Source organism: Portunus trituberculatus, chromosome 29 (genome assembly GCF_017591435.1).
Source record: "Portunus trituberculatus isolate SZX2019 chromosome 29, ASM1759143v1, whole genome shotgun sequence".
In the NCBI taxonomy this organism is placed as follows: domain Eukaryota; kingdom Metazoa; phylum Arthropoda; class Malacostraca; order Decapoda; family Portunidae; genus Portunus; species Portunus trituberculatus.
The window spans coordinates 3,547,685-3,560,184 of NC_059283.1; the positions used below are offsets into that span (position 1 = coordinate 3,547,685).

The 12,500-nt window shown below is 39.3% G+C and overlaps 1 long non-coding RNA gene across 1 annotated transcript in view; it reads left to right on the forward strand.

Annotated features, from left to right (window-relative positions):
- The window catches only part of LOC123510416, a 103,110-nt gene that overhangs the window by 52,870 nt on the left and 37,740 nt on the right, over nt 1-12,500 (forward strand). Inside the window, exon 2 of the long non-coding RNA XR_006676489.1 lies at nt 2,114-2,163. This is a non-coding gene — a long non-coding RNA (uncharacterized LOC123510416). The remainder of the gene's footprint in view (nt 1-2,113; nt 2,164-12,500) is intronic.

The following is a 12,500-nucleotide window of genomic DNA, read 5'->3' on the forward strand; positions in this document are numbered from 1 at the left end:
CTGGACGCTTCATTTTCTTTCTCTTTTCGCCATAACTCAGTTCTGTTCTGAAAAGAAATGGGAATTAGGTGTTATCTTTGTGTTTTCTATTAATTTGTATATTCTATATGGACTGGTACCTCAGTTTAGCTTTTGTTCTTGCTCTTTTAGTCATTAGTCAATTCATTGAAGTTATGCGTTCTTAAAAATAACCGATTAAGTATTATTAGTCTATTTATTCATCTTTTTCAATGATTGACACTACAGTTAACCCTCATATTCTTCTTTTTCTTCCTCTAGGACAGTGTCACTCTTCATAAACAAGCCAATCAGCAACTATCTATTTTCTACTGTGGGTTAGGAAATATAGCCACAAAGATTACAAAAATACATTTGTCTAAGATGAGTGTCAAGACTAACAAGCAGGATGAGGACTGTTGTGAACGCGAAAGGGCACCAAGACTATAGAAATGCTTACTTGTATATTAATCCTTCTAAATGCGTCTATGGTGAGTGACGAGGAAGGTAAGGTAGATAAACGTGTTGGTGGAGAAAAGAAGAGGTGGAGGTGTGGGTAGACTAGAGGAGGATAAGGCTACACCAAGATCTGACTACACTTGGATACACCTGGGTTTTGGTTTTCACGTATTAACCACTTCAATACTGGGACACATTTTTCCCTTGAGATTTGTGTAGGACTAGATAATTTTATTGACATTAGGAAGGGTCTATGACGGTCAGAAGATTAATGACCAGAGTCTTCACTGTATAGAATCACCAAATAGTAACCAGAGTGAATATGGAAACGCGTCATGTTACTAAAGGGGTTAAGATGAGTGATGTTGGTAAATTACTAACTTAATGAGACAACTTGCTGCTTTAAAGGTCACATATGGTTAACTTATCTTCCATCTTTATTTCTCTTGATCCTTTCACTCACTCTTTCTGCTTCCCTTTTCTCTCTCACTATATATAGAACATTTTTATTCCCAAGTATTGCGTCATGTGTAGTAATATACGACACAACTCATATTACATCCTTTCAACATTTTCTTTATTATTCGTATTGTTCTCAGTTTAAAAAAAATCACCTTTATATTCTCTTTTCATCCCTTTTCATCCTTTGTTCCCATAAAGGTGTAATTTCTCACCTGCCCACACTCAGGTAGCATCTCATTAGTCGTGGCTAATTTCCTTCTGCATTGTTATTCCTTCCAGTTTTCACGTCAGCACAATTTGTCTGGATTCGAGTGTTTGCTGTTTTATTTGAGAGTATTTCCGTTGCTTATTTTATTGTTCTGTTGTTATTTAGCTTCGTTTATCCATGTATTAGTGTGTCATTTATCTTGTGTGTGTGTGTGTGTGTGTGTGTGTGTGTGTGTGTGTGTGTGTGTGTGTGTTTGTGTTGTTTGTGCTCGTATTTACTGAGTCGTATCTCTCTCTCTCTCTCTCTCTCTCTCTCTCTCTCTCTCTCTCTCTCTCTCTCTCTCTCTCAACACCTTTTCATGTTCACGCAAAAGGAACCTGAAAACTTTGTGTATATTTCTTATCAACTTAATCTAACTTGACCCCAAACTTACGTAACTTCAGGGCAAAGGACTTTGAATTTTAAGCTCCCAATAAGTTTCGTCTACCAGAAATATACGCCGTGGGATTACTCTGGCAGATTTAAACTACCTTAATTTAATTCCAGTCCTCACTACACTTCACTGGAATTCTGTTAAGTATAGGATTAGATGCCACAAAGATGCCCAGGTGTTCGAAGCTCATTCACTCACCTGTAGCATTGGTATTTCTGTATTTGCCTTTAAATTTGTTGGTTTGTATGGATTTTTATGTAGAAATTAATTGTTCCTTATGTTAATGGTTTTTGTATATGACTATTTCCAAGTATGACTTGACTTCATTCAAGATGTAGTTTTCAAGACATTTATTCCTATCCTTTGGCTAATTCTATCGGGTCTATAAGAAGACTGGCAACTGAGCGGGTCTTTTTTCTTTATATTTTTGTTGCTCTTGGCCAGTCCTCCTCTCTTACATTAGAAATATATCAATGATTTTTATTTTTCAAGTCTACTAAATGTCTTTTTTTCATAGTGATGCTCTTATACTATCTATGTATTTCTTTTCACAGATAATGCAGTGTTACCACGAGTGTGAGCATGACCGGCACTGCAGAACAAGGTAAAGTGACCATCCCATATTTTTTTTATCTTCTTAGAAACTACATATAAAAAGAGTTATTGTGGACGTGTTAGCATTTCAAGATACTTAACCATTGTGTAGGTCAACCTGTAGATATATATTACGTTTTCTTGTACTTGATTAGACTGAGCAGTTAGACTAAAAAAGGATATGTTAGGTTAGATCAGACTTAAGTACTCGTTGGTCGTGAATACCATATGGAAATGTGTGAATATGCGTGTGTGTATACGTGTTTTTTTTTTATTCATAGGGAACGGGGCCGGCCAAGGGCAAAAAAACGAAAAGATTAAAAAAGGGTCCACTTGAGTGCTGGCTCTCTAAAAAGGGGAAAAGTGTCAGCCAAAATTAGGGAGCAAATGTCTCGATACCTCCCTCTTAAAAGAAGACAAGTCGTAGGAATTCGGAAATGCAGATGCAGGGAGGGAGTTCCAGAATTGACTAGTGAAAGGGATGAATGATTAAGAGTATTGGTTAACTCTTGCATTACAGATTTGGACATAATAGAGATGAGATATATTACGTGTTACTGTGGTAGGTTAGGCTGAGCGATTAGACTAAGAGGTGATACGTTAAGACAGAGTGACAATGGGCCGGTATTACTATATGTATATGTGTGTGTGTCTACTGCCGAGTGTATGTAATTTATTCACCGCACAGTACCACACTCTCCCGTACCAATCAAACCCTACTAGAGTTTTGAATTGAGAATTTTTGTCATTTTCCATTTTATGTGAATGTTATGTTAATGTATGTTCTTCTCGTTCTTGTTCTTTTTCTTGTTTTTTTCTTTTTCTTTCTTTTATAGTTCATCTTCTTCTTCTTCTTCTTCTTCTTCTTCTTCTTCTTCTTCTTCTTCTTCTTCTTCTTCTTCTTCTTCTTCTTCTTCTTCTTCTTCTTCTTCTTCTTCTTCTTCTTCTTCTTCTTCTTCTTCTTCTTCTTCTTCTTCTTCTTCTTCTTCTTCTTCTTCTTCTTCTTCTTCTTCTTCTTCTTCTTCTTCTTCTTCTTCTTCTTCTTCTTCTTCTTCTTCTTCTTCTTCTTCTTCTCCTCCTCCTCCTCCTCCTCCTCCTCCTCCTCCTCCTCCTCCTCCTCCTCCTCCTCCTCCTTGTGCACTTCTTCCTCCTATTCTTCCTTAATCGCTTTGTTTATTCTTCCTTCCTTTCCTCCCGCGGGGACATACGAGGCAAAACTGACATTATCTTGCCCTGAAAGTTTACAGTGACGATTCGCATGAGAGAAGGAGAGGGAAAAACACACGAAAAGACGAGGTTTCTGGGGGAGAGAATGGATGGGGGGGAGAAGGAGGAAAGGAAAAAGGAGGAGGAGGAGTTAGAGGAAGAAAAGCAAGAGAAGGAGGAAGAGGAAGACGAATAAAAAGGCAAAAACTAGAAAGGAGAGAGATGATATGATAATAACAATTTGAATAACTTGAAGATAAAGAGAAGAAGGTAAAGAAGGAGGAAGAGGAGGAAAAGAAGAAGAAGGAAGAAGGAAGGAGAACAATAAAAAGCCGAGAACTAGAAAGAGAAGAGATGAAATAATGATAACAATTTACATAACTTAGAAGACAAGAAAAGAAGGTAAAGGAGGAGGAAGAAGAGAAAGAGAAAAAAGGAAGGAGAAGAAGGAGGGATAAAAATGCGAAGGATGAAAATTAATCAGTTGACGGAAGGGATGATAGCCAGAGAGAGAGAGAGAGAGAGAGAGAGAGAGAGAGAGAGAGAGAGAGAGAGTTCCTGCACATCTGCGTGACAAATGCTCCTACTTAGTCCCTCCCGAGTCTTGGATCACACGTCGCCTCTTTCCAATACCCAGTCACCCCTTGAGGTAAACAAAGTTCATTTCCTTCACCCCACTTGGCACCTCTCACCCCTCACCACTCTCTCTCTCTCTCTCTCTCTCTCTCTCTCTCTCTCTCTCTCTCTCTCTCTCTCTCTCTCTCTCTTGATATCTCGCTCTTATCGCGTCTTTCCTCCCATCACCTCTCAGTGTACCTTTATGGCATCTCTCTCTCTCTCTCTCTCTCTCTCTCTCTCTCTCTCTCTCTCTCTCTCTCTCTCTCTCTCTCTCTCTCTCTCTCTCTCTCTCTCTCTCTCTCTCTCTCTCTCTCTCTCTCTCTCTCTCTCTCTCTCTCTCACGATTTGGATGAAAATAATGAACAAACATAAATGATAATGATGATGATGATAATAATAATAATAATAATAATAATAATAATAATAATAATGATAATAATAATGATAATAGTAATAATAATGATAATAGTAATAATAATGATAGTAATAATAAATAAATAAATAAATAAATATCTAAAGATTCCTTATAATAAAGTTCTAAAAAGATCTTCATTAACGAATACGATTATCTATTTTTCGCCTCTTAAAAGTTCTATGTTTAGGCGAGAGAGAGAGAGAGAGAGAGAGAGAGAGAGAGAGACACCCGCGTCTCGTAGGGATAGCAAAGGCAGCCCACGGTGGAATTCTTTATAAGACAATGATTGGTGTTCTGATTGCCCTGTATATTTCTGGGCTTCCTGGGACTCGCTGCCGCCCCGCCCTCCCTCAGGCTGTGCTGGGCGGAGGGAAACACGCGTTGATAAATATCAAGGGAAAGGGAAAGTACATGTAAAGGACACTCGCTGGCATGTAAAAAGTTGAGGAAAGTTTCGATCTGGTACGTGTGTTGCTCTTACATTGAGTCCTTTGTGATTTTAAAGCTTTGTTGAGGTTAATGTACAAATATAAATGGTTGTGTGTAAATTTTGTGTTTCTTAATCTCTTCAGTACTGGGACACATTTTTACCTTGAGATTTGTGTACGATAAGATCATTTTATTAACATTAAAAAGGGTCTATGGAGGTCAGAAGATTAACTAACGGCCACAGTCTTCACTATTTCAATTCCCCACATGAGTTTCTGAAGCTGTATACAATCACCAAATAGTAACGAGAAGGTATATGAAAACGTGTCATGGTACTGAAGGGATTAAATTGAATGAATAAAGAGGGTGTTTATTTTTATGTGGTTGTGATCATATATTGTTTTTTTCTTGAGGTTGTGGGTTTTAAAGAAGATTGGTTAAAATGAAGATAGATATAAGGTTTATTGCTGTAACTTCTTATTAAGGATCGTAAAAATTGCTTAAAGTGATTATTATTTATTTTTGTGGGGCGCATAAAACTTAATAAAAGGTGAAATTAAGTTATTTTGAAAGGGAATAATATATGATGATGGATAAACAGATTAGTTAGAAATAGTCTCTTTACGTTATTTTAATCTCTTTAGTACTAGAACGCATTTTTACCATCTGATTTGTATATGATTACACCATTTCATTAACATTATCAAGGGTCTGCTGTGGTCATGATGAATGGTCAATCTTCCATATCTTAATCCCCCCACACAAATTTCTGAAGCTGTATGAAGTCGTCAAATAGTAGCCAGAATGAATATGAAAAAATTTCCTGGTAGTGAAGAGGTTAAGAGGAATTTCATGTAGTGTTTTGAAGTTGAGGAAATTATTTAGTGATATTTTTATAATTGTCTTAAAGTTCAATAGAGTTTTAGCTGTCTCTTATTACCGCTATTATTTTCTATTCTATTGTTGTACCTTTAGAAAAACACGTGACTTTTTCTTCATTAAGTAAAATATATAAGGAGTAATTCAATATGAGATTTCGTTTCATTGGTTTATTTTTTTGACTTCATTTTCCTTTCGCCTTGTGACTTTTTCCTCTGCAATGTTTCTTTGGGTCCACGTCTGTGCTTTTGTTCCGCTCACCGTCACTCCTTGGGTTCCTTTTGCTCCAGTCTTTGTTTTCCACTGTTAAACTTGAATGAATATGGTGATGTAATGAATGAGTGAATGGATGAGGAGAGCGTGATGCAAGCCAGGGTGTCACAGGGAGAGATAGACATGCCACTGCAACACACACACACACACACACACACACACACACACACACACACACACCTTTTTTATCAATTATTTTTACATTTTCATAATTATTTACGTATCCAGTACATATTTACACACTTACTCTCGCATTTTCCCTCTCACTTACTCTCACACTCACTCTCACTCACTCCCGTCACTTCCTTGGCTCCACCTGACACCTTGAACATCTCTCCTCGTTTTCTTTACTCTCCCAGAGGTGTCTTAAGGCGGTGTCACATTAGCACTTTTTCAACGTTCCGCATGAACTTATCGCATGAATTTGTCAGACGATAGGGATCGTTTCCGTCTGCAAATTTTCCGCCTTTGTTTACATACCAAGACCACAAGACTTGCCGCGTCTCCTCAACCTGCTTCCAGAGTATATACATATACTCTGCCTGCTTCTACGTGCATTGGTTCTACCACTAACCATGAACGCATCCATGCACGCTTTTTGGCTTGTTTAGCTCGTCTAAGTTTCGTAATACACAGTATTACGTTCAGAGCAGCGTATCTTTGCCGCAGCGTGGCCTCCATGTTTGTGTTTACATTGTGTTGGCGGGAAGTGACGACGGGAAGTGACGACGAAACACCGTTTGTGTGTGACAGGCCGCAGCCAAAATATTGTCGATTTTCTGAAAAAACGACGGAAAAAGTAGACGGAAAAAGTGCTAGTGTGACACCGCCTTTACAAAAAGTGTTTACTTTTGGCAGTCAGCGTTCCCGTTTTCTTCACTTTCCAAGGTCAATCATTTAATATTAAGTTTCTCTCTCTCTCTCTCTCTCTCTCTCTCTCTCTCTCTCTCTCTCTCTCTCTCTCTCTCTCTCTCTCTCTCTCTCTCTCTCTCTCTGACTGAAATTCATTGGCAGAGTTGTTTTATTTTGTTTATTTATTTATTTTTCGGTGCAAGTAGAAGAGCAAGGGAGTTTACATAGACGAATAAATATTGCCTCGCGTAAAACCTTCCCCTCTCGACATATTCCCGACACATTCCCGGGGCAGAACAATAAATTCCAATCACAGGTAAATATTCCAGCCGCCGTCCAATATGTTTTCCCGCACCTCAGGACGGCGGCGATACACACACACACACACACACACACACACACACACACACACACACACACACACACACACACACACACACACACACACACACACACACACACACACACACATTTCAGAGCCAGAGGAGGAAAACACTGATGGATGGTAATATACGCACTCACGTACACACACACACACACACACACACACACACACACACACACACACACACACACACACACACACACACACACACACACACACACACACACACACACACACACACACACACACACACACACACACACACACACACACACACACACACACACACACAACACACACACACACACACACACACACACACACACACACACACACACACACACACACACACACACACACACAAACACATACAAAATAACTTCATAGCAGATAGAAAGAAAAACTGATTGGCACACACACACACACACACACACACACACACACACACACACACACACACACACACACACACACACACACACACACACACACACACACACACACACACACACACACACACACACACACACACATCAGTTGGCAGCAAAGACGGGCCTCCACGAACGACTGCTATTAGCCTGCTTCGAACAATGGAATAATCATCGCAGACTTATGAAGGGCATTCAGGAGCTTAAAACTCTGGAGCTGGCAGGGGGGAAAAGGGATCCAACCCTTTGTATGGAGGATTAGCAATGATCTGGCCAGCTGGTGTGTACGCCCAACGCTGTCCACTATATTCCTGCCTGTCTCTTATTTATGGCCAAGGGGAAATTCCACCTGGTTTCCCCACTCTCATGGAAACGCCACTTGAGGGAAAAACACTTCACTCAACGATAACAGTGATAGTAGTGGCTGCGGTAGTAATAATATAAAATTCTTCTTGTTTTGTGTTGTTTTGTGAAATGTACTATTTAAGTGGAATAATATGTGATGGGACGCCAATTTCTACTTCTCATGATAGTTATAATATTGGTGGTAGTGGTGGTGGTTGTGATGGTTGTTGTGAAAATTCGAGTTTTTATATCTCCATGAAAAATAGTATAGAAATATTTAATGCACTTTCATAATAATCTTTGCTAATAATGGTGACGATTATTATTCCACTCGTATTGTTTTTATCTTCATATGAAAAACGCCCCTTTTGAATAAAATACCTGCGAAAAAATATGACAATTCCAAGGAAAAACGCTTAATTTCCAGTAATAATAATGAAAACAGCAATGGTGATGTTGGTGAAAATACTATTACTAAAAGATTCCAGCTGGTTTTATCCTCTCAGTAAAACACCAGTGTGAAAAAAAGAAAACACTTGCAAATAAGAACAGGAATAACGATGCTAATAGTAATAATGATAATAATTAAATATATTGCATGTATTGTATAATCGCTGGCCTGAGTTTCTGGCAATAATAACAATGGTAATGATAATGGTAATGAAAATAATAAAAGCAATAGGTATTTCATAATTGGCAGCCCCAGTTCCCCAGTTTCCCGTGGACTCAGATTCTGAATTATTATGAAAATACCTGGAGGGACGAATAACTATTGAATAATTCTGCGCCGTGATATTTATGATTCATTTTATGTTTCACTTTTATTATTTCGAAAGTCCGAGTCATTATATTTCATTTGGTCGCCGCGATGTAATTTTGACGAGCTCAGCTTTTCTCTTCCGGTTTTTTGATGAAGCCTTTAATGTTATTGTCGTTGTTGTTGTAACGTAACATAACCTCACTTCACTTTACCGCACGTCAGCTAATTCAGTTTAACCTAACCTAACCTAACCAGCGTTCCTTACTTTTTATTTTATTTAAACTTATGTGACCTGAGGCTAATCTGATTCAACTTAACGTTGCCTAACCTAACCTAGCCTAACCTAACTTAACTTAACTTAATCAACCTTATTAAACTCCTCCTCCTCCTCCTCCATTCTTCTACTACTACTACTACTACTACTACTACTACTACTACTACTACTACTACTACTACTACTACTACTACACACACACACACACACACACACACACACACACACACACACACACACACACACACACACACACACACACACACACACACACACACACACACACACACACACACACACACACAATAAGTATTAATAGCAGCCTGATCAACAGTTCTTTAAATCCTCTCCGCACAGATAAGGAGGAAGGGAACAAGTGATGAAGTGGGTGAGAGGAGGGAAGGAGAGAATAAGAGCAGACCAAGAAGAGGAGGATAAGAGGAGGCCAAAGAAGGAGAACACGATGGGGAACAGATGAAGTGACAATAAAGAAGGGAACAAAGACATAAAAGAGAAGAAAGAAAACCAGAAGGAGGATTAGAGGAAGAGAGATCGTGAAAGAAAGGAGATGGAAGAGAGAGAAAGAAATAAAGAGAGAGGGGGAAAACGAATGTAATGACAGAAGAATAGGAGGAAAAAAGAGAATAAAAAGTACATGGAAATGGAAGGAAGAATCGAGAAATATTAGAATGTTAACGATTTGAGAGAGAGAGAGAGAGAGAGAGAGAGAGAGAGAGAGAGAGAGAGAGAGACACACACACACACACACACACACACACACCATAATAAACATCTCGGTAATCATATACACACAAAAAAAAGGACAAAAACACGTATTCTATTTATTTCCTCGTCGTTTATACATACCAATCAAATATTTCGCCTCTGTATTGTGTGTGCGTGGCAGGATAGCTGTTATGATCCTATTTATGAGGAAGTCTTTGTAGGAGCGTCCAGATAAGGGCATGTCGGAGGCGCCCGTGTAGGATATCTAGGCAGGGATCTCGAGTTAGGCTGAGTTTCCGAGTAGGCCTAGTGGTCATGGTGGTGGTGGTGGTGGTGCAGAAATATGTCTCTGTCTTGGTATAGGGAGAGGGTAGTTGGTGCTCTCTCTCTCTCTCTCTCTCTCTCTCTCTCTCTCTCTCTCTCTCTCTCTCTCTCTCTCTGATTAACGGAACATTGGTGGTAGTTTAGTTCGAGTTTGTTCCTAAATTTTTTTTCAGCTTCATTTAGGCTTCGCATAGTTTGAAGGCAGTTGTTCGTGTGCGTGTGGTTTGTGAAGCTGCTCTCTCTCTCTCTCTCTCTCTCTCTCTCTGTTGGTAGTTTTGTGAGTGGGCAGTGGGTGACGGATGGTGGGTTGGCTCACAGTGACGCCTGACAGAGTGATGGGTGGTGGGTGGTTGATAGTGGGTGGAGGGGAAAGGGGAAGGGAGGGGTTTAATGGGTGACTGGCCGCGAAAGATGTGTTCTCGTAAGTGTAGTTCTTACCAGTGCATTGTCACGTGGTGTCTTAGTTTATTTGGTTGAGTTTTGTTGTTTTTCATTCCTGTGTTGTGTAAGTGGCAGGTGTTAAGAGGCTTGTTTTTTTTTCGTTTTCGTTTTGTGTTTCGTTTTCTTTTCGTTTCGTTCTTTGTGGTGATGGAAATTTGTACGACTATTTTTCTCATCCTTTACTTATTTACTCACTTCATTTATCTTTTTATTTATTCATATATTTATTATATTTTTCTTCTCGTTTACATAAAAAGTAAATAATAAATCCTCTTAGATTCTTTCTATTTTTATAACTTAGAATCATGTTCCTTGTTATGTTCAGCTTTCGTTTTCTTTCTCTCTCATTTTGCCTGGGAATGTGGGAAAATTGTGACGTTCTTGCTTGTGATGTCTCGTACAGTGAAGTTAGAGGCGGTGTCAGGGATGTATTGGCGTGTAGACCTCAATAAAAAGTAAATGAAACAAAAAATGAGATAAATAATTTGTGACACGATGCCAACGATTTCATTTGGTATTAATATGCGTGATATTTAAAGTTGAGGTTCACACAAATATGTACATCCGGTGGTGCTAAATGTTTTGAAATAGCTGGCGTCGAAATGTGCCTCAAAACCCAACACACGTTCACTCCGCCTACCAAAATGTACAATTAACTCATTTTTTTTTAGGCTGGAAGTTCAACAAATACAATAGCGGCCACGTTCCTACTCTGAGCCATGTATACCCGCGCGCCTTGATTTGAATATATGCATGTATGTATATATATATATTCAATGCGTATACATCATGAGTGGTGAGAGCCGTCCATTAACACATTAGTAATCATGCGTGCACTCTCTCTCTCTCTCTCTCTCTCTCTCTCTCTCTCTCTCTCTCTCTCTCTCTCTCTCTCTCTCTCTTTACCCTCCTTTTTTCCTCCCTTCTCTCCCTTTCTTTCCTTTCCCTACTCACCTTCTTTCCCTCCCATCTTTATCTTTCTTCCTCCCCCTTTTCTCCTAACACCTCTTCGTCCTTTTTTTTCCTTCCCTCTCTCCTCTCTCTCTCTCTCTCTCTCTCTCTCTCTCTCTCTCTCTCTCTCTCTCTCTCTCTGCTCTCGTTCTCGCTCTCTCTCACACTAAATCCCTCTATACGTGAGGCGCCACTTGTAGGTATTCATACATTCATCTAAATTCCACTCCCGCTTACCTGGCGACGGACTCACCTGGCGGCGCGCTAATCAGAATTGAAACATCGGTCCGTCCACACCTGAGCTGGCTGGTCGTGTTTTGCATTAAAGCCTAAATTGATGACACGTACCTCGGAGGATTCGTTTCACCTGTCGAACAATTTGCGAGCGCGGCGAGGTGGAGAATTGTTGGAGGGAATGACGGAACACTCGCCTTTAATTAGATGTTTCGCGACCTGAGGTTTTGTGAGGCCAGGTGCGCTGTGTGGCTTCCATTACCTGCACAAGGGAATGCCGTCACCTGTATTACCTGTAAGCGTCTTTTTATTACCTTCCGTCTCCTTCATGAATACTTTTATTAAGTTTCTTCCCCTTTTCGTAAATTTCCTGGTATATTTTTTTTTCAATAATACTTGATTTTTTAGTATGTTCATTGATATGCTTTTTTTCTTCAGTAATGATGTAGTATGGTTGACGTGGCTGGTTGTTTTATTTTATTTTTTTTAATGCTGTCTTGTGAATAGAAATGTTAACTTGCGTCAGGAGGTCGTGAGTGTCAAGGCAAAGGGTAACAGGAAATGCTGCCGACACCACCAAGGCAGATGTGAGGAATTGAGAAAAATGCTGATAGGAAAAATACTTACTTGTCTAGATGAACGATATTGAAAAAAAGACAACATGACAGCACATCTTTACACACACACACACAGACACACAAGGTCAGGTTATTGACATGTTGATACACACAATAAAGAAAAAATACTCGCAAAATTTTAGATCTCCAGAATCATTGTTATGATTTCCGTGTAAAAAGAAACAAACAG